Source organism: Chamaea fasciata, unplaced genomic scaffold, assembly GCF_029207755.1.
Source record: "Chamaea fasciata isolate MVZ Bird 193981 ecotype frontalis unplaced genomic scaffold, bChaFas1.0.hap1 SCAF_381, whole genome shotgun sequence".
Classification (NCBI taxonomy): Eukaryota; Metazoa; Chordata; class Aves; order Passeriformes; family Sylviidae; genus Chamaea; species Chamaea fasciata.
In genome coordinates this window covers 10,001-30,357 of record NW_027094466.1, presented here as the reverse complement: position 1 = coordinate 30,357, position 20,357 = coordinate 10,001, and the positions used below count along the sequence as shown (strand labels likewise).

At 48.5% G+C, this 20,357-nt stretch overlaps 4 long non-coding RNA genes across 5 annotated transcripts in view; all 4 read left to right on the top strand.

The window, feature by feature from the left end:
• LOC136305373 (uncharacterized) overlaps positions 1 to 9,314 on the top strand; it is a 29,574-nt gene extending 20,260 nt beyond the window's left edge. The window contains exons 1-3 of one of the 2 annotated variants that reach the window (XR_010725303.1): positions 7,806 to 7,819; positions 8,032 to 8,160; positions 8,546 to 9,313. This is a non-coding gene — a long non-coding RNA (uncharacterized lncRNA). Of the gene's footprint in view, positions 1 to 7,805; positions 7,820 to 8,031; positions 8,161 to 8,545 lie in introns of those variants that run through there. The other variant, XR_010725304.1, reaches the window with a different exon arrangement.
• Positions 9,315 to 9,660: 346 nt separating this feature from the next.
• Positions 9,661 to 11,277, top strand: LOC136305374 (uncharacterized). The gene is made up of 9 exons (XR_010725305.1): positions 9,661 to 9,725; positions 9,804 to 9,845; positions 9,946 to 9,990; positions 10,085 to 10,126; positions 10,222 to 10,270; positions 10,361 to 10,402; positions 10,493 to 10,627; positions 10,735 to 10,814; positions 10,892 to 11,277. It is a non-coding gene; the product is annotated as an uncharacterized lncRNA (long non-coding RNA).
• A 232-nt stretch (positions 11,278 to 11,509) lies between these two features.
• Positions 11,510 to 12,525, top strand: LOC136305375 (uncharacterized). Its single transcript, XR_010725306.1, has 5 exons — positions 11,510 to 11,942; positions 12,021 to 12,062; positions 12,161 to 12,206; positions 12,301 to 12,342; positions 12,431 to 12,525. It is a non-coding gene; the product is annotated as an uncharacterized lncRNA (long non-coding RNA).
• Positions 12,526 to 14,380: 1,855 nt separating this feature from the next.
• LOC136305372 (uncharacterized) lies at positions 14,381 to 15,317 on the top strand. The gene is made up of 4 exons (XR_010725302.1): positions 14,381 to 14,428; positions 14,531 to 14,574; positions 14,660 to 14,700; positions 14,785 to 15,317. It is a non-coding gene; the product is annotated as an uncharacterized lncRNA (long non-coding RNA).
• The last annotated feature ends 5,040 nt before the right edge of the window (positions 15,318 to 20,357 follow it).

Sequence of the window (20,357 nt, the reverse complement as noted above, 5' to 3'; positions counted from 1 at the left end):
AGAAGCCCACTCCCGGGCACAGAGCTCTGTGCAGGAACAGTGGCTCTCTTCTGTGGGAAGCTATACTCACCCCAGCAGGTTCATGATGTCAGGCTGTAGGAGACATTGGGCACTCCAAGGACAGTTAGGGTTCCAGCTTCTGACAGCTTGGTTCTGGGAGTAATGTACAGTGTTCAGAATTCTAAGTGGCAGAAGCCCACTCCGGGACACAGAGCTCTGTGCAGGAACTGTGGGTCTTTTCTGTGGGAAACTAAACTCACCCCAGCAGGTTCCTGATGTCAGGCTGTAGGAGACATTTGGCGCTCCAAGGCCAGTTAGGGTTCCAGCTTCTGGATGCTTGGATCTGGCAGAAGTCCTGTGCTGAACTTATTTTTATCAGTTAGCAGCGCACTCCGTGGCCGAGAGTTCTGTGCAGGAACGGTGGGTCTTTTCTGTGGAAAGCTAAACTCACCCCTCCAAGTTCCTGATGTCAGTTTGCAGGGGGTGTTTGGCAGTCTAAGGGCAGCTAGGGTTTCAGCTTCATGGCAGCTTGGTTGTGGGAGTGAGTACACTGTTCAGAATTCTAAGTGGCAGAAGCCCACTCCGGGACACAGAGCTCTGTGCAGGAACAGTGGCTCTCTTCTGTGGGAAGCTATGCTCACCGACTAAGTTCCTAATGTCAGGTTGTAGGAGACATTGGGCACTCGCAGGACAGTTAGGGTTCCAGCTTTTGGATGCTTGGATCTGGCAGAAGTCCTGTGCAGAACTTATTTTTTTCAGTTCACAGCCCACTCCGTGGCCGAGAGTTCTGTGCAGGAACGGTGGGTCTTTTCTGTGGAAAGCTAAACTCACCCCTCCAAGTTCATGATGTCAGTTTGCAGGGGGTGTTTGGCAGTCTAAGGGCAGCTAGGGTTTCAGCTTCATGGCAGCTTGGTTGTGGGAGTAAGTACACTGTTCAGAATTCTAAGTGGCAGAAGCCCACTCCGGGACACAGAGCTCTGTGCAGGAGCTGTGGGTCTCTTCTGTGGGAAGCTAAACTCACCCCCTGAAGTTCCTAATGTCAGGTTGTAGGAGACATTGGGCACTCGCAGGACAGTTAGGGTTCCAGCTTCTGGGAGCTTGGCTATGGGGGAAGTGCAGCAGTGTTCAGAATTCTAAGTGGCAGAAGCCCACTTCCGGGCACAGAACTCTGTGCAGGAACAGTGGCTCTCTTCTGTGGGAAGCTATACTCACCGACTAAGTTCCTAATGTCAGGTTTTAGGAGACATTGGGCACTCCAAGGACAGTTAGGGTTCCAGCTCCTGGATGCTTGGATCTGGCAGAAGTCCTGTGCTGAACTTATTTTTATCAGTTAGCAGCCCACTCCGTGGCCGAGAGTTCTGTGCAGGAACGGTGGGTCTTTTCTGTGGGAAGCTATACTTACCGACTAAGTTCCTAATGTCAGGTTGTAGGAGACATTGGGCACTCCAAGGACAGTTAGCGTTCCAACTTCTTACAGCTTGGTTCTGGGAGTAATGTGCACTGTTCAGAATTCTAAGTGGCAGAAGCCCACTCCCGGGCACAGAGCTCTGTGCAGGAACGGTGGATCTCTTCTGTGGGAAGTTAAAGTCACTCCTCCAAGTTCCTGATGTCGGTTTGCAGGAGGTGTTTGGCAGTCTAAGGGCAGCTAGGGTTTCAGCTTCATGGCAGCTTGGTTGTGGCAGTAAGTACACTGTTCAGAATTCTAAGTGGCAGAAGCCCAGTCCCGGGCACAGAGCTCTGTGCAGGAACAGTGGCTCTCTTCTGTGGGAAGCTATACTCACCGACTAAGTTCCTAATGTCAGGCTGTAGGAGACATTGGGCACTCCAAGGACAGTTAGGGTTCCAGCTTCTGACAGCTTGGTTCTGGGAGTAATGTGCACTGTTCAGAATTCTAAGTGGCAGAAGCCCACTCCCGGGCACAGAGCTCTGTGCAGGAACTGTGGGTCTCTTCTGTGGGAAACTAAACTCACCCCAGCAGGTTCCTGATGTCAGGCTGTAGGAGACATTTGGCACTCCAAGGCCAGTAAGGGTTCCAGCTTCTGGATGCTTGGATCTGGCAGAAGTCCTGTGCAGAACTTATTTTTATCAGTTAGCAGCCCACTCCGTGGCCGAGAGTTCTGTGCAGGAACTGTGGGTCTTTTCTGTGGGAAGCAAAACTCACCCCTCCAAGTTCATGATGTCAGTTTGCAGGGGGTGTTTGGCAGTCTAAGGGCAGCTAGGGTTTCAGCTTCATGGCAGCTTGGTTGTGGGAGTAAGTACACTGTTCAGAATTCTAAGTGGCAGAAGCCCACTCCCGGGCACAGAGCTCTGTGCAGGAACAGTGGCTCTCTTCTGTGGGAAGCTAAACTCACCGACTAAGTTCGTGATGTCAGGCTGTAGGAGACATTTGGCGCTCCAAGGCCAGTTAGGGTTCCAGCTTCTGGATGCTTGGATCTGGCAGAAGTCCTGTGCTGAACTTATTTTTATCAGTTAGCAGCGCACTCCGTGGCCGAGAGTTCTGTGCAGGAACATTGGCTCTTTTCTCTGGGAAGCTAAACTCACCCCTCCAAGTTCCTGATGTCAGTTTGCAGGGGGTGTTTGGCAGTCTAAGGGCAGCTAGGGTTTCAGCTTCATGGCAGCTTGGTTCTGGGAGTAAGTACACTGTTCAGAATTCTAAGTGGCAGAAGCCCACTTCGGGGCACAGAGCTCTGTGCAGGAACGGTGGATCTCTTCTGTGGGAAGTTAAAGTCACTCCTCCAAGTTCCTGATGTCGGTTTGCAGGAGGTGTTTGGCAGTCTAAGGGCAGCTAGGGTTTCAGCTTCATGGCAGCTTGGTTGTGGCAGTAAGTACACTGTTCAGAATTCTAAGTGGCAGAAGCCCAGTCCCGGGCACAGAGCTCTGTGCAGGAACAGTGGCTCTCTTCTGTGGGAAGCTATACTCACCGACTAAGTTCGTGATGTCAGGCTGTAGGAGACATTTGGCGCTCCAAGGCCAGTTAGGGTTCCAGCTTCTGGATGCTTGGATCTGGCAGAAGTCCTGTGCAGAACTTATTTTTTTCAGTTCGCAGCCCACTCCGTGGCCGAGAGTTCTGTGCAGGAACGGTGGGTCTTTTCTGTGGAAAGCTAAACTCACCCCTCCAAGTTCCTGATGTCAGTTTGCAGGGGGTGTTTGGCAGTCTAAGGGCAGCTAGGGTTTCAGCTTCATGGCAGCTTGGTTGTGGGAGTAAGTACACTGTTCAGAATTCTAAGTGGCAGAAGCCCACTCCCGGGCACAGAGCCCTGTGCAGGAACAGTGGCTCTCTTCTGTGGGAAGCTAAACTCACCCCCCGAAGTTCCTAATGTCAGGTCGTAGGAGACATTGAGCACTCGCAGGACAGTTAGGGTTCCAGCTTCTGGGAGCTTGGCTATGGGAGAAGTGCAGCAGTGTTCAGAATTCTAAGTGGCAGAAGCCCAGTCCGGGGCACCGAGCTCTGTGCAGGAACTGTGGGTCTCTTCTGTGGGAAACTAAACTCCCCCCAGCAGGTTCCTGATGTCAGGCTGTAGGAGACATTTGGCGCTCCAAGGCCAGTTAGGGTTCCAGCTTCTGGATGCTTGGATCTGGCAGAAGTCCTGTGCTGAACTTATTTTTATCAGTTAGCAGCCCACTCCGTGGCCGAGAGTTCTGTGCAGGAACTGTGGGTCTTTTCTGTGGGAAGCAAAACTCACCCCTCCAAGTTCATGATGTCAGTTTGCAGGGGGTGTTTGGCAGTCTAAGGGCAGCTAGGGTTTCAGCTTCATGGCAGCTTGGTTGTGGGAGTAAGTACACTGTTCAGAATTCTAAGTGGCAGAAGCCCACTCCCGGGCACAGAGCTCTGTGCAGGAACAGTGGCTCTCTTCTGTGGGACGCTATACTCACCCCCTAAGTTTCTAATGTCAGGTTGTAGGAGACATTGGACACTCCAAGGACTGTAAGGGTTCCAGCTTCTCTAAGGTTGGATCTGGCAGAAGTTTTGTACTGCACTTATTTGTATCAGTTAGCAGCCCACTCTGTTGCAGAGAGTTCTGTGCAGGAAGAGTGGCTCTTTTCTCTGGGAAGCTAAACTCACCCCTCCAAGTTCCTGATGTCAGGTTGTAGTAGATATTGGGCACTCCAAGGACAGTTAGAGTTCCAGCCTCTGGGAGCTTGGATTTGGCTGATATCCTGTGTGGATTTATTTTTAGCAGGCAGTAGTCCTCTCTGGGTCAGAGGGCTCTGTGCAGGAAGTGTCGCCCCTTTTCTGTGGGAATCTGGACTCACCCCATCAGGTTCCTGATTTCAATTTATAGGATAGATTTGGCACTCCAAGGACAGTAAGGGTTCCAGCGTCTGGGAGCTTGGATCTGGTAGCAGTCCTGTGCTGAACTTAATTTTATGAGTTAGCAGCCCAGTCTGGGGCAGAGAGTTCTGTGCAGGAATGGTGGCTCTTTTCTGTGGGAAGCTAAACTCACCTCTCCACGTTCCTAATGTCAGGTTGTAGGAGACATTTGGCACTCCAAGGACAGTTAGATTTCCAACTTTTGAAAGCTTTGATCTGGCAGGTATCCTGTGGTGACTTTATGTTTAGCAGGCAGAACCCCAATTTGGCTCCAGAGAGTTCTGTGCAGCAACGGTGGCTCTCTTCTGTGGGAAGCTAAACTCACTCCTCTAAGTCCTTCATTTCAGGTTGTAGGAGACATTTTGTCCTCCAAGGACAGTTAGGGTTCCAGCATCTGGCAGCTTGGGTCTGGCAGATATCCTGTGCTTAACTTATTTTTAGGAGGCAGAAGCCCCCTCCGGGGCAGGGAGTTCTGTGCAGCCGTGGTGCCTCTGTTCGGTGGGAAGCTAAACTGCCTGCACCAGGTTCCTCATATCAGGTGGTAGGAGACATTTGCCACTCGAAGGACAGTTAGGGCTCCAGATTCTGGCAGCTTGGCCATGGGAGAAGTGCAGCAGTGTTCAGAATTGTAAGTGGCAGAAGCTCACTCCTGGGCTCAGAGCTCTGTGCAGGAATGGTGTCCCTTTTTCTGGGGAAACTAAACAAACCCCCTGGTTCAGATTGTTCATTTTAAGGAGCCATTTGGCCGTCTCAGGGGAGCCAGGCTTCCAGGTACTGACAGCGTGGATCTGGGAGTAAGTGTGTTGTTCAGAATTCTAAGAGGCAGAAGCCCAGTCTGGGGCACAGAGGTCTCTGAAGGAAAGGTGGGTCTTTTGTGGGAACCTAAACTCTCCCCATCAGGTTCCTGATGTCAGTTCATAGGATAGATTTGGCACTCCAAGGACAGTAAGGGTTCCAGCTTCTGGCAGTTTGGATCTGGCAGATGTCCTGTGCTGAAGTTAATTTTATCATTTGGCAGCCCACTCCGTGGCAGAGAGTTCTGTGCAGGAACGGTGGTTCTCTTCTGATGGAACAGAAACTCACTCCTAGAAGTTCGTAATGTTCGGTTGTAGGAGACATTTGGCACTCGAAGGACAGTTAGGGTTCCAGCTTCTGGCACCTTGGCTCTGGGAGAAGTGTAGCTATGTTTAGATTTGTAGATGGCATAAGTCCACTCCTGGGCATAGCGCTCTGTTCAACATCAGTGGCCCTTTTGTGTGGCAAGCTGGACTCACCCTATCACATTCCTGATTTCAGTTTTTAGGAGGTGTTTGGCACTCCACGGCCAGTCTGGCATTCTGCTTCTAGTAGCATGGGTCTTGGTGCAATGCTGATGCATTCAGAATTCTATTTTCTAGAAGTCTAGTTCCATGTAGAAGGCCTTAGACCTGACTGGACGTTCCTTTTGTGGGAAAGTTAAGTCACCCCCTTAGGGTCCTGATGTCTGTTTTTATAGTCCACTGGTAGTATGTACCCTCCCTGAATCCTAGTTTTGGTTTATTGGGTTTGGGTGAAATATTCTTCTATCGGTAATTTTTGCAGGGAGACTTCTCCTCTGACCCTAAAAATCCTGCCTGCCCTAGATTGAAAAAAGTAACTCCCCTAATTTGAAAGCAGTTACATGTCGTTTTTATAAGATGTCCGTCAATCTGCTTGCAACATTGCTACAACCCTCATCTCTCTCCATCTAGATTCAGAAACATTACTCTGCCTGGATTTCATATAGGTGTTCACCAGGTTTCAAAGTATTAAACATGTACGTTTCAAAGTCTCCATTGCAAAATACGGGATGGGTTCCGGAATACCAGAATCACCCAGTTTCAACATGCCAAAACCATTCTATTTCATAATGTTAGAATATTAAGTTATAACATCTCTAAGACAATTTCTAAATATCAAGTTGCAAAGTATCATTTCTTTGATGTCTTCTATGGATGGGATTCCTAATCCCCAAAACTGCCATACTGTCAAAATGGGATCTGTGTGAAATATTTTGCCCTCTGAAAAGTTTTTACCTAATGACCATTCATCTATTTTCATCATACAGCTAGATGTAGTAAAAAACAAGCAAATACTTTTAGTAGTTTTCTGCCTAGATGGATCTGAGAACTGGCATTTCCCAAACTAAGGATGGAGCAGATCTCTTCCCTGGATCATCCTGGAAAATTTGTTTAATAGGCAAAGGGAGTTCTTATAAATTACATTAATATGTTACTGTAATTTAGGGCGGACCAGCCACCGGCAGCAGGACTCCGGTTTGCTCCGGGCCGGTCAGGATTAGACATCAGTCACCTGGCAACCCCCTTGGCTCCTTAAGGGATACATAGAAGACCTCAACAGAAACACAATTCAGTAAGGATTCCTAAGTAAATATTTCTGGTAATTGCTTACAGTCTGGGAAGAATTTCCTAAATACTTACAAACTTAGGACATAGGGAATTCTGGGGATAGAACTTCCATCTCGGCCACCGGCCACAAGAAGAACAGTTCTCTTCCACAGAACGGAAGCCTAGCACCCCAGCGTTTCAGAGCAGACGAAGGGTCACGTAGGGGAACGAACAATCTGCGGGATCTTTCTCGACCTCATCCCACAATGCCCCCTGTCTTCAGAGGGTTTCCTGGGCACACCCCGGCGGGGAGGTGCTAGTTCAGAGGGGCCTAGCTGTCTCTGCTTTTTAAGGGCTTGAATTTTAGGGAAAACTCCCCTTTTTTCTCCTCCCTGGAGAGACTTAAACTGAAGGAAACTGCTCTTTTCCAAAAATTTTAGGAGATTAAGTTAAGGGGCACAAGCCATTTATTTTCCACGTCACAGTTTAAGCAGAGGTAACTGCCCATATGCTAATTTTAAGTTGAAGGAACCCGTGCCTTTTTCAGCATTTTAAGGATTTCAAATTGGACTTCAGTTGCACTCGAACGGGTACCCCGGTAACACCTATCTCAGATGGGAGCAACCCAGGCGTATATATAAGCTTAACACCACCTGGGAGTTTATTTTGTTTTCCTTTGTAATTAATACATGAATATCCTTACTTAGAGGTGCTAATGAGCCTTACAGCATTCATAATCTTACTGTTCTTTGTCATCCTACTTAGTCACTCGTGGAATACTAATTGCAGTCACCCAGGAATAATTACCCCCGTCAACAGCAAATTACCCAAATTACTATCTTGCTATGTTACTAAAACACTAAGTTTTATTTTTGCCCTGTAGCCTGAAGTCATTACAGCCAAAACAGAAAAATAGCATTATTACCCCGAGGAGTTTTTTTCTCTGTCGAGCCCTGTACTTACCTTGCATTTGAGTCAGAGGAGCCAAACAGCTGCAGCTCCTTCGAGAGCTTTTATACCCCGTGGGAGTTGCCTCCTCCCTTTTCCCGGGCATTCTGGGAACGAGGGGCGGGCCCAATCAGGGGTATATTAACCCCAGCTTTTGCCAAGGGGCTTCATTCCCTCCTGGGAATCAGCCAGGGTAAGAGCTCTCCTCTCATTTCAGCGAAGAGGCTCTATCAGCTTATTTTTGTTAGGTGTTTTTGGGCACCTACAAATAACAGGAGCTTTGAGGACACTACAAAGAAGATGCTATCAAATACAGGGAGTATTTAAGTTCAGGGGTTTTGTTTGCACCTTCTGGGGAGGAAAGGCGCTTTTGTAATTTCTGGGTTTGTTCTCATTTTCTTTTAGGAGGAGCAGTACTCCTGAAGTTATAGGTCACATCCAGCACGATCTTCCAGATTCTTTCAGAAGATTTGTCACCTCAAAAGGGCCACTGTACACGTCAGAGGCAACGACCGAGATCCAGGCTTCCGATCGGTAAGGCGAGGACTACGTTCAGGGTACCCGGTTGAGAGTTAGCAGGTTTTGAAGGCAGCAAAATGAGGAATGAACTGCATTTGAGGGCCTCCCCCAAGGCTTTTTTGCAAGTAATAGCAGCTGCATTTATCTGTCTTATAGCACAGAAGAGCACCTAAGATATGTAAATGTGAGCACCTAAGTTTTGCTCACAGACCTGCCCTACAGTTTTGCCCCCTGCTAACTCAGGTACCGGACATTGTAACAGCCCTAGGCTTAGATGCGGGACGAAGCCACAGACTCGAGGACCCGGGCACGCTTAGGCGAGGGCGAGCGGCCGCCCCCTCGGGATTCGGCGCACGTGCCGCTAAATTCGTGCATCGGTTTTCATTTTTCTTTTTCATAGCTAAGAGGCTAATCGGCGATCGGAGGGCCTTCTGAGACAGACTTATTTCCAGTCCAACGTGGATTCACCTTACCGGTCATCTCAAAGATAAGTCAGGGGCCACGGCCTCGAGATAGGACGACAGGGGTGTCAGAAATTTATGGGTCCGGTTTAACAGCTACCAGAGGGGACAGGGGTGTCCCTTAAGGGGCCACTTAGGACAGCCGAAGGGAACGGCTATACTTCAATAGCAACTACGGGGCACGCAAGGCAGAACGGTCCCCGTCCGCATCGTGCGGTCCGGCGCGCAGCGTCGTCCAGCCCCACTCAGCGATCCCGTTAGCTGTCAAGGGGAAGCCTTAATTTTGATCCCAATGCTGTGGTGCAGGGCAGTCCAGTCCCGGTGCATGTCCTGTCAGTTGTCTGTTGTGCACTCTGTGTCTTTTGAGTGTCTTGTATTTCATGTCATTTTCTGTGGCTTTTCAAGGGGCCATCAAAATCCCGGCATCATTTTTAGCATCTCCGGTCCCTCAGTTCCTCGGCCAGGCGCCGATACCATCAAACCATCGACTCGGGAGCTCAGGCCAGCATGGGAATCGTATTTATTTTCAGAAGCATCCAGTTTACTGTCTTTTCAGGTCTTGTTCTGAGCTGTACTGACAGCCAAGCACCACCACGATCCATTCCGGTGGATTAGGACTTGTAAGGATGCAAAGCTAGGGAGAGGATTCTGACCGGAGCATTCTCGAGCGTCCATCTTTGCGTTTCTTGGGATAAGTCATCCCCTTAGCATCTTTTTTCCTGCAGGTTTCTCTGAGCCCGGTCAGCTCTCGTTTCAGCTTACCTCGATCATCTCCTCCCGAGTTCTCTCGGTCCTCAGGGTCATTCCTCTCTTCGAGATTTTTTCTTTCCCTGTCGCGTCCCTTTGTTTGTTGCGTCTTGTGTCACGGGTGTGGGTGTGTATTTGGCCCAGCGCTGCTCTGCCCTGCCCTGTAGCACAGCTGGGTGTAGGGGTAATAGGACAAATTTGAAGTGCAGGGTGCATTGGCTTCTAGGTGCGATCTGTAGACTGACCAAGATGTGTGGAGCTGTCAAGTTATCCTGCAGCCCTTTGACTTTTGTCCTAACTTTCTTTCAGATGCAGACTGATTAAACCTGTGGCAGAGCAGCCCCTATCGGTGGAGTCGGTTCTCCCGAGAAGGTCAGTCCGAGTCGGTCTTTGCAGGGGAGGGGTAAATGGTGGCTCTGTTACAGCCCTGACCTTTGTTTTTGTTTTTAGGAGCTAATGCAGGATATTGGCAGTCCAGAAGAAGCGGGCAAGGTGAGCATGGACCGGTGAACAGAAGCAGTTGTTATTTCTCCGGTGTCAATTTCTGGTGCAACTCTCACCATCCACTGTTGGGTTTTTTTTTTTTTTTCAGGTGGTCTGGTTTTGAGATGTCCTGTTTGTGGATTCCAGCGGCCAGGTAGGTGTCAGCTTACGTCAGTTGCAGTTTGTCTTTGCAGGGGCAGTGTAATTGGTGCCCTTGTTACTGCCTGTTTCTTTGTCTCTATTTTTAGGAGGTAAAGCAGGATGTTGGTGGTGAAGGTGAAGCGTGCAAGGTGAGCATTGATCTGCGGACAGAACCGGTTGCTGTTGCTCAGGTCTCAGTTTCTGGTGAAAATCTAATATCTGCTGTTTGTTTTCTTATTTTTAGGTGGCCCGCTTGTGAAATGTCCCGGTCGTGGGTACCAGCAGCCAAGAGGGTGTGTGCTTAAGTCAGTCCCAGTTTGCCTTTGCCGGGGCAGTGTAAATGATGACTGTGTTACAGCGTTGTTTTTTGTCTTTTTTTTTAGGAGGTAAAGAGGGATATTGGCAGTCCAGGTGAAGTGGCCCAGGTGAGCATTGTCCGGTGGATGGAAGCAGCTGTTATCACTCAGGTCTCAATATCTGGTGCAACTCCAAGGTTGTATTTTTGTCTGTTTTAGGCAGTCTGCTGTCATTATGCTGAAGTCCCTTCTCCAATGTGGTGATGGACCGGGTCCCTCTCTTTGGAGCCCTTCAGAAGCATTACAGGACTGTGTGATCAAGCCTCGATTTCTCCGTTTGAAGCTGCTTTCCAGGTAGTCTTTGATAACGGCCGAGGAGTCGGGGAGGCAGGGAGGAGAGGAGGAGCGAGGGTCCTCTCAAGTATCAGCAATGTCAAATCCCTTGTCTGCTCTTAATCCAGACCTACGCCCTGACGATGCCATCACCCTCCAAGCACGGCCGAGGCAGCGGGCCCGAGCACCCGGGCGTTCTCAAGAGGCGGTGCGTAGCAGAATTGTTGGGTTTTGGGCGATGCGGTGCTAAGACCACACAGTGATGTTTGCTTTTCTTTATTGCAGCTGACTAAGAGAGAGCAACCTGGTGTTAGCAGGAATTTCCCTGAGGGAGAGGCGGCCTTCCTTTTCACCTGCCAGGATTCTGCATCTCCAGATGTCTGAGAGATAAGTGGAGGGCTCCGAGCCACGGAGGGGATGAAAGCGGGGGGCCGGGTCGGCTTTCCACCGGGCGGGGGTTTGGAGACGGGGCCATCCAAGAAGCGGCCCCTTAGGCTTCCTACAGGGAAAGTCTCCCTTTTGATCTCTCCACTGAGGTGTGCAGGGCAGAGCAGTCCCGGTGCTTGTCGTGTCCCTTGTTTGTTGCGCACTCTTTGTTTCATGTCTTTTGCCTTAGCCCTTCAAGGGGCCTACCAAAAACCCTGGTATCCCTCTTACCCTCTCTGGACTCTCAGTTCCTCGGCCAGGTGCCAATGCCCTCGGACCATCGACTCGGGAGCTCGGGCAGGCATGGGCATCGTATCTCTCTTCAGAAGCATCCAGTCCAATGTCTTTCCAGGTCTTGTTCTGAGCTGTACTGACAGCCGAGCACCACCAGCATCCATTCCGGTGGATTAGGACTTGTAAGAATGCATAGCTAGGTAGCAGAGTGTGACCGGAGCATTCTCGAGCGTTCATCTTTGCGGTTCTTGGGATAAGTCATCCCCTTAGCATCTTTTTTCCTGCAGGTTTCTCTGAGCCCGGTCAGCTCTCCTTTCAGCTTACCTCGGTCATCTGCTCCCGAGTTCTCTCGGTCCTCAGGGTCATTCCTCTCATCGAGAGTTTTCTTTCCCTGTCGCGTCCCTTTGTTTGTTGCGTCTTGTGTCACGGGTGTGGGTGTGTATTTGGCCCGGAGCTGCTCTGCCCTGCAGCACAGCTGGGTGTAGGGGTAATAGGACAAATTTGAAATGCAGGGTGCATTGGCTTCTAGGTGGGATCTGTAGATTGACCCAAGATGTGTGGAGCTGTCAAGTTATCCTGCAGCCCTTTGACTCTTGTCCTAACTTTCTTTCAGATGCAGATGGATTAACCCTGTGGCAGAGCAGCCCCTGTGGGTGTCATCGGTTCCCCCGAGAAGGTCAGTCCCTGTCGGTCTTTGCAGGGGAGGTGTAAATGGTGGCTCTGATACAGCCCTGACCTTTGTCTTTGTTTTTAGGAGCTTATGCAGGATATTGGCAGTCCAGGAGAAGCGCGCCAGGTGAGCATTCACTGGTGGACAGCAGCTGTTGTTGTTGCTCCGCTCTCCATTTCTGGCTCAAGTCTAACCATCCACTGTTGATTTTTGTTTTATTTCAGGTGGTCTGCTTGTGAGGTTGTCGTGGCTCAGGCTGGCAGCGGCCAGGTGGGTGTGAGTTTAAGTCAGTCCCAGTTTGGTTTTGCCGGGGGGGTGTACATCGTGAGTATGTTACAGCCTTGTTTTTTGTTTTTATTTTTAGGAGGTAAAGCGGGATCTTGGCAGTCCAGGACCAGCTGCCTAGGTGAGCATTGACTGGTGGATGGAAGTGGCTGTAATCGCTCAGGTCTCAATTTCTGGTACACCTCTAAGCTTCTATTATTGTGTTTTAGGTGGTCCACTCTTCTTCTGCTGAAGTACCCTCTGCCATGAGATCATGAACTTGGGCACCTTTTTTTGTGAGCCGTTCAGAAGCATTACAGGACTGTGTGATCAAGCCTCAATTTCTCTGTTTGAAGCTGCTTTCCAGGTAGGCTTTGATAACAGCTGAGGAGTTGGGGAGGCAGGGAGGAGAGAGGGTCCTGTCAAGTTTCAGCACTGTCAAATCCCTTGTGTGTTCTTAATCCAGACCTACCCCAGGACCATGGCATGACTCTCCAAGCACGGCTGAGGCAGCGGGCTTGAGGGCCTGGGTGTTCTCAAGAGATGGTGAGTAGCAGAATTGTTGGGGTTTGGGCGCTGTGCTGCTAAGATCACACAGTGATGTTTGCTTTTCTTTATTGCAGCTGACTAAGAGAGAGCAGCCTGGTGTTACCAGGAATTTCCCTGAGGGAGAGCCAGCCTTCCTTTTCACCTGCCTGGACTCTGCATCTTCAGATGTCTGAGAGATAAGTGGAGGGCTCCGAGCCACGGAGGGGACGAAAGTGGGGGGCCGGGTCGGCTTTCAACCGGGAGTGGTTTTTCAGTTGGGTTTGGAGCTGGGGTTGTCCAGGAAGTGGCCCCTTAGGCTTCCTACAGGGAAAGTCTCCCTTTTGATCTCACCACTGAGGTGTGCAGGGCAGAGCAGTCCCGGTGCTTGTCGTGTCCCTCGTTTGTTGCGCACTCTTTGTTTCATGTCTTTTGCCTTAGCCCTTCAAGGGGCCTACCAAAAACCCTGGCATCCCTCTTAGCCTCTTAGGACTCTCAGTTCCTCGGCCAGGTGCCGATGCCCTCGGACCATCGTCTCGGGAGCTCGGGCAGGCATGGGCATCGTATCTCTCTTCAGAAGCATCCAGTCCAATGTCTTTCCAGGTCTTGTTCTGAGCTGTACTGACAGCCGAGCACCACCAGCATCCATTCCGGTGGATTAGGACTTGTAAGAATGCAAAGCTAGGTAGCAGAGTGTGACCGGAGCATTCTCGAGCGTCCATCTTTGCGGTTCTTGGGATAATTCATCCTCTTAGCATCTTTTTTCCTGCAGGTTTCTCTGAGCCCGGTCAGCTCTCCTTTCAGCTTACCTCGGTCATCTGCTCCCGAGTTCTCTCGGTCCTCAGGGTCATTCCTCTCATCGAGAGTTTTCTTTCCCTGTCGCGTCCCTTTGTTTGTTGCGTCTTGTGTCACGGGTGTGGGTGTGTATTTGGCCCGGAGCTGCTCTGCCCTGCCGCACAGCTGGGTGTAGGGGTAATAGGACAAATTTGAAATGCAGGGTGCATTGGCTTCTAGGTGGGATCTGTAGATTGACCCAAGATGTGTGGAGCTGTCAAGTTATCCTGCAGCCCTTTGACTCTTGTCCTAACTTTCTTTCAGATGCAGATGGATTAACCCTGTGGCAGAGCAGCCCCTGTGGGTGTCATCGGTTCCCCCGAGAAGGTCAGTCCCTGTCGGTCTTTGCAGGGGAGGTGTAAATGGTGGCTCTGATACAGCCCTGACCTTTGTCTTTGTTTTTAGGAGCTTATGCAGGATATTGGCAGTCCAGGAGAAGCGCGCCAGGTGAGCATTCACTGGTGGACAGCAGCTGTTGTTGTTGCTCCGCTCTCCATTTCTGGCTCAAGTCTAACCATCCACTGTTGATTTTTGTTTTATTTCAGGTGGTCTGCTTGTGAGGTTGTCGTGGCTCAGGCTGGCAGCGGCCAGGTGGGTGTGAGTTTAAGTCAGTCCCAGTTTGGTTTTGCCAGGGGGATGTACATTGTGACTCTGCTACAGCCTTGTTTTTTGTTTTTATTTTTAGGAGGTAAAGCGGGAGCTTGGCAGTCCAGGACCAGCTGCCTAGGTGAGCATTGACTGGTGGATGGAAGCTGCTGTCATTGCTCAGGTCTCAATTTCTGGTGTAACTCTAACATCCACTGTTTAATTTACTTTCATTTTAGGTGGTCCACTTGCAAGATTTCCTGGTCCTGGATGCCAGTGGCTTGGTGGGTATCAGCTTGAGCTTTATGTATTACTGAGTTCTGTTAGATTGTGGTGATTGTGTTTTCTCAGTGACTCAGCCTGCTGTTTTCTTTGTGTCTTTGCAGGTGCTGCTACTGTCCTACACATGCCAAGGATTAGGGGCAAGCGGGTAAGTTGGCTTTTAGGCATTAGGGGTGATCCATAGGCATGGGGTGTGTAGCAGCATGCTAAATGTGTACCTTTTCCTTTTGCAGGTACCCTCTGGGTAGACTGTGGAGCCAAATCAGTATCTGAGGTGAGTTGGGGCAGAGGTGCTTGGAAAGCCTGGGGATTAGTTTCCTGTCACACAATTTTCACAGTTTGTACTTTGTTGTCTTAGGTATTGAGAGGAGGTGCGGAGCCTAAGTTTGGATACGGCAGTGCCGAAGTCCTTGGAGGATGGATTTTGTCCGCTCGTCTTCCAAAAGATAAGTGTTGGGGCTTGTGTTTGGGTGCAGGGGAAAGAACTTTGGAAGTGGGAGGCAATTTCACATTAGCTTAGAAGAGAGGGCCCTAGTGGGATGGGTCCCTCTGAAGTAATGGGAGAGGGTTTCCCCTCGGTCTCGCCGGAGCATTTGCCGGGCAGGGCAGTTCAGCATTCTAGCGTGTTTTGCGTCGTCAGCAGTCTTTGAGTCTCGGCGGCCTAGCGGACGTTTTCACCCGACGAGGTTGCCTTTCGTCCGGAGGCATCGCCACGGTCACCCGGCAGTCATCGCTTTCTTCACTTGGCTTCCCGAGCTTCTGGAGCGTCCTCTTAACAGCTTAGGCACTTAGTCTAGTGAGCAGTTTTGTTTGTATTGACTTGGAACTGACTATGTTTGTCTTGCAAGTGACTATGTTTGTTTTGTATTGCAAGTGACTATGTTTGTTTTGTATTGCAAGTGACTATGTTTGTTTTGTATTGCCAGTGACTCTGTTTGTATTGCATTGCCAGTGACTCTGTATTGTATTGCATTGCCAGTGACTCTGTATTGTATTGCATTGCCAGTGACTCTGTATTGTATTGCATTGCCAGTGACTCTGTATTGTATTGCATTGCCAGTGACTCTGTATTGTATTGCATTGCCAGTGACTCTGTATTGTATTGCATTGCCAGTGACTCTGTATTGTATTGCATTGCCAGTGACTCTGTATTGTATTGCATTGCCAGTGACTCTGTATTGTATTGCATTGCCAGTGACTCTGTTTGTATTGTATTGCCTGTGACTCTGTATTGTATTGCACTGCCAGTGACTCTGTATTGTATTGCATTGCCAGTGACTCTGTATTGTATTGCATTGCCAGTGACTCTGTATTGTATTGCATTGCCAGTGACTCTGTATTGTATTGCATTGCCAGTGACTGTGTATTGTATTGCATTGCCAGTGACTGTGTATTGTATTGCATTGCCAGTGACTGTGTTTGTATTGTATTGCATGTGACTGTGTTTGTATTGTATTGCATGTGACTCTGTTTGTATTGTATTGCATGTGACTCTGTTTGTATTGTATTGCATGTGACTCTGTTTGTATTGTATTGCATTTGACTCTGTTTGTATTGTATTGCCTGTGACTCTGTATTGTATTGCCTGTGACTCTGTTTGTATTGCAAGTGACTCTGTTTGTATTGTATTGCAAGTGACTCTGTATTGTATTGCATTGCCAGTGACTCTGTATTGTATTGCAAGTGACTCTGTATTGTATTGTATTGCAAGTGACTCTGTATTGTATTGTATTGCCAGTGACTCTGTTTGCATTGCACTGCCAGTGACTCTGTTTGCGTTGCAAGTGACTGTTTGTATTGCACTCTAAGTCACTGTGCTTGTATTGCACTCAAAGTCACTGTGCTTGTATTGTATTGAAAGTGACTGTGTTTGTATTGCACTCTAAGTCATGATGTTGCTGTATCCTACTGTATGACTTATGCTTGAGCTGCCCTGCCCTGGCACAGTCACAGTTAGGTAGAAGAGTTGTAGGGCTTTGCAGTTCATCTTTTTTCTGTGGAGTTTTGGGTAGAGAAGGTATGGGCCCTGAGGGGGGATGATGCCTAGCTGTCAGGTAACCACTTGTTGACCACCTGTCATTGTCTTGCAGGTCTCTGGGCAGGATTAGTCTCTCTGTGGTTGCTGATGCTACGGAGTCTCCTGGAATCTACTGGGTAAGCTGAAGAGTGACTGTGTATGTCTGAGAGTTGTCTGTCTGCTTGGGTTTGCCTGTGCGAGTGTGTGTGCTGACTGGTTCTAACCTTGTGTGTGTGACTTTTGCCTTCCAGGTTTTTCAACACATTTTAAACTTAGAATAAAAAATCCCCAGCCGGGGGGGTTTTTTTTTTTTTCCCCCCGGCTGGGTTTTTTTTTCCTCGGTCCCGGCCGGTCTGCGAGGCGACGTTCATCGCCAAAGTTTGGGCGCCGACGGCCTAGGGACCGGGGTTTTCGTCAGGCAGGCTGATTTTTCAGGGCTCCCGGGAACCACGTTCCCGAGGAGCGGTGCGAGTGTGTGCTGATGGTAGGGGATTGAGAGGTGAGAGAGGGTGGGTTTGTGTGCATGTTGACTGGTTCTAACCTTGTGTGTGTGACTTTTGCCTTCCAGGTTTTTCAACACATTTTAAACTTAGAATAAAAAATCCCCAGCCGGGGGGTTTTTTTTTTTTTTCCCCCCGGCTGGGTTTTTTTTTCCTCGGTCCCGGCCGGTCTGCGAGGCGACGTTCATCGCCAAAGTTTGGGTGCCGACGGCCTAGGGACCGGGGTTTTCGTCAGGCAGGCTGATTTTTTCAGGGCTCCCGGGAACCACGTTCCCGAGGAGCGTTGCGAGTGTGTGCTGACTGTAGGGGATTGAGAGGCGAGAGAGGGTGCACGGTGCGCATGCTGAAGGAGGTGTGTGCGGTGGACGATTGTTATGTTTTATGTGTGCTGCTTTTGTTTTGGGTTTCCTGTAACAATAAAACAAGATATAATGAGTGTTTCAGATTTTGAAAAATGGTTCTATTGTGTTAATAGTCATTTGGCTTGTATTGCCTTGTATTGTTCTGTATTGGCATTTGCTGCTGTATTTCAATGTATTGCTCTGTATGTAAATTGTAATTTTATAGGTGTGCCTATGGACTGTATCTGTATTTGCATTTGTATCTGTTGTTTCTGTATGTTTACTAAAGTGTAAAGAAACCCATTCATGCAATAAAAGCTGAATATACCCTAATAAAGATGCCCCCCTGCCCCCCCAATAAAGATACCCCGTGCCCCCCTCTCCCCCATTTGGCTCCTGTGTTTATTTGGTGTCAGAGTCATTTATTCTATTTCCTACCTCAAGGTAAGTCTATTTTCCTCTCTACACCTTCATGCTATTTCCTTTTCTGTCTAATTCTGCTTCTTTCTCTCTTAACTCTTAATTTTTCTCTGTTATTCTATTTCTAGATGTTTTTCTGTTTCTCTTTCTCTTTAACTCTCTTTTTCTGTCTGTTTTGCTTTCAGTCTGTTTCAGTCTGTCTTTTGCTTTCACTCTAACGGTTTCACTCTTTCTCTCTCATGCTGTTTCTCTGTTTTTCTCTTTTGATTTCTATTTTTCTCTAACCCTGTTTCTCTGTATGTCTTTGTGTCTATTTCACTCTCTATTTCACTTCCTTTCTATTTCTCTCTGTCTATTTCTCTCTGGCTCTGTCTATTTCTCTCTCTTTGTCTGTTTCTCTGTGTTTTTCTCTGTTTCTTTCTATTTCTCTGTCTTTGTCTATTTCTCTATTTCTCTCTGTCTTTGTCTTTTTCTGTCTTAGACAAAGACAGAGAGAAATAGACAATTTCTCTCTTTGTGTTTTTCTCTTTCTCTATTTCTCTCTGTTTCTGTCATTTTCTCTCCATCTCTATTTCTCTCTGTCTTTGTCTTTTTGTCTGTCTGTATTTCTCTCTTTGTCTATTTCTCTCTGTCTCTGTCATTTTCTCTCTGTCTCTATTTCTCTGTCTTTGTCTATTTCTCTCTGTCTCTATTTCTCTCTGTCTCTGTCATTTTCTGTCTCTATTTCTCTCGGTCTCTGTCATTTTCTCTCTGTCTCTATTTCTCTGTCTTTGTCTATTTTTCTCTGTCTCTATTTCTCTCTGTCTCTGTCATTTTCTCTGTCTCTATTTCTCTCTGTCTCTATTTCTCTGTCTTTGTCTATTTTTCTCTGTCATTTTCTCTCTGTCTCTATTTCTCTGTCTTTGTCTATTTTTCTCTGTCTCTATTTCTCTGTCTCTATTTCTCTGTCTTTGTCTATTTCTCTCTGTCTCTATTTCTCTCTGTCTCTGTCATTTTCTCTCTGTCTCTATTTCTCTGTCTTTGTCTATTTCTCTCTGTCTCTGTTTCTCTCTGTCTCTATTTCTCTCTGTCTCTATTTCTCTCTGTCTCTATTTCTCTGTCTTTGTCTATTTCTCTCTGTCTCTATTTCTCTCTGTCTCTTTTTCTCTGTCTTTGTCTATTTCTCTCTGTCTCTATTTCTCTCTGTCTCTGTCATTTTCTCTCTGTCTCTATTTCTCTGTCTTTGTCTATTTCTCTCTGTCTCTATTTCTCTCTGTCTCTGTCATTTTCTCTCTGTCTCTATTTCTCTCTGTCTCTGTCTATTTCTCTCTGTCTCTATTTCTCTCTGTCTCTATTTCTCTCTGTCTCTATTTCTCTGTCTTTGTCTATTTCTCTCTGTCTCTATTTCTCTCTGTCTCTGTCATTTTCTCTCTGTCTCTATTTCTCTGTCTTTGTCTATTTCTCTCTGTCTCTATTTCTCTCTGTCTCTATTTCTCTCTTTGTCTATTTCTCTCTGTCTCTATTTCTCTCTGTCTCTATTTCTCTCTGTCTCTATTTCTGTTTCTCTGTCTTTGTCTTTTTCTCTCTTTTCCTTTCTCTCTGGTGCAGCAGTAGGGCTTTTCAGGCGGCCAGGGAATAAATATTAAAAAAAACTTTAAATTTAAAATAAAAATATTTACTCCCTGGCCGCCTGAAAACCCCTACTGCTGCACCAGACTTATTATTTTTATTCTTTTTATTTATATACTATATATAGTATATAGGGTGTATATACATCCCATATACTATATAGCCCCCCCAATTAGTACTCCAGATGGGAGTAGCAACCAATAATTATTAATCATCACCACAGTCTACTCCCATCTGGAGTACTAATTACCCCCAATTAACCCCTAATTATGCACATGACGTCACTAATTATGCAAATGAGCTAATTAGCATAATTTTTTCGGCGCGCGCGCGCGCACACACACCCCCCGATTTTGATTGACAGCCACACACCCCCCAGGGTTGATTGACAGCTAGCCCACCAGCCCCGCCCCCTCGTCGTCGACGTCACCGCAGCCCCACCCCTGTCGCCGACGTCACCGCAGCCCCACCCCTGTCGCCGACGTCACCGCAGCCCCACCCCTGTCGCCGACGTCACCGCAGCCCCACCCCCTGTCGTCGACGTCACCGCAGCCCCACCCCTGTCGCCGACGTCACCGCAGCCCCACCCCCTGTCGTCGACGTCACCACTAGGGGGCTGGATTAGGGTCAGGGTCAGGGTCAGGGTCAGGGTTAGGGGTTAGGGGTTAGGGTTAGGGGTTAGGGTTAGGGGTCAGGGTTAGGGTCAGGGTCAGGGTCAGGGTCAGGGTCAGGGTCAGGGTTAGGGTCCCAGGGTTAGGGTCCCAGGGTTAGGGTCCCAGGGTTAGGGTCCCAGGGTTAGGGTCCCAGGGTTAGGGTCCCAGGGTTAGGGTCCCAGGGTTAGGGTTAGGGTTAGGGTTCGGGTCAGGGTCAGGGTCAGGGTTAGGGGTTAGGGTTAGGGGTTAGGGGTTAGGGTTAGGGTTAGGGTTAGGGTTAGGGTTAGGGTTAGGGTTAGGGTTAGGGTTCGGGTCAGGGTCAGGGTCAGGGTTAGGGGTTAGGGGTTAGGGTTAGGGTTAGGGTTAGGGTTAGGGTTAGGGTTAGGGTTAGG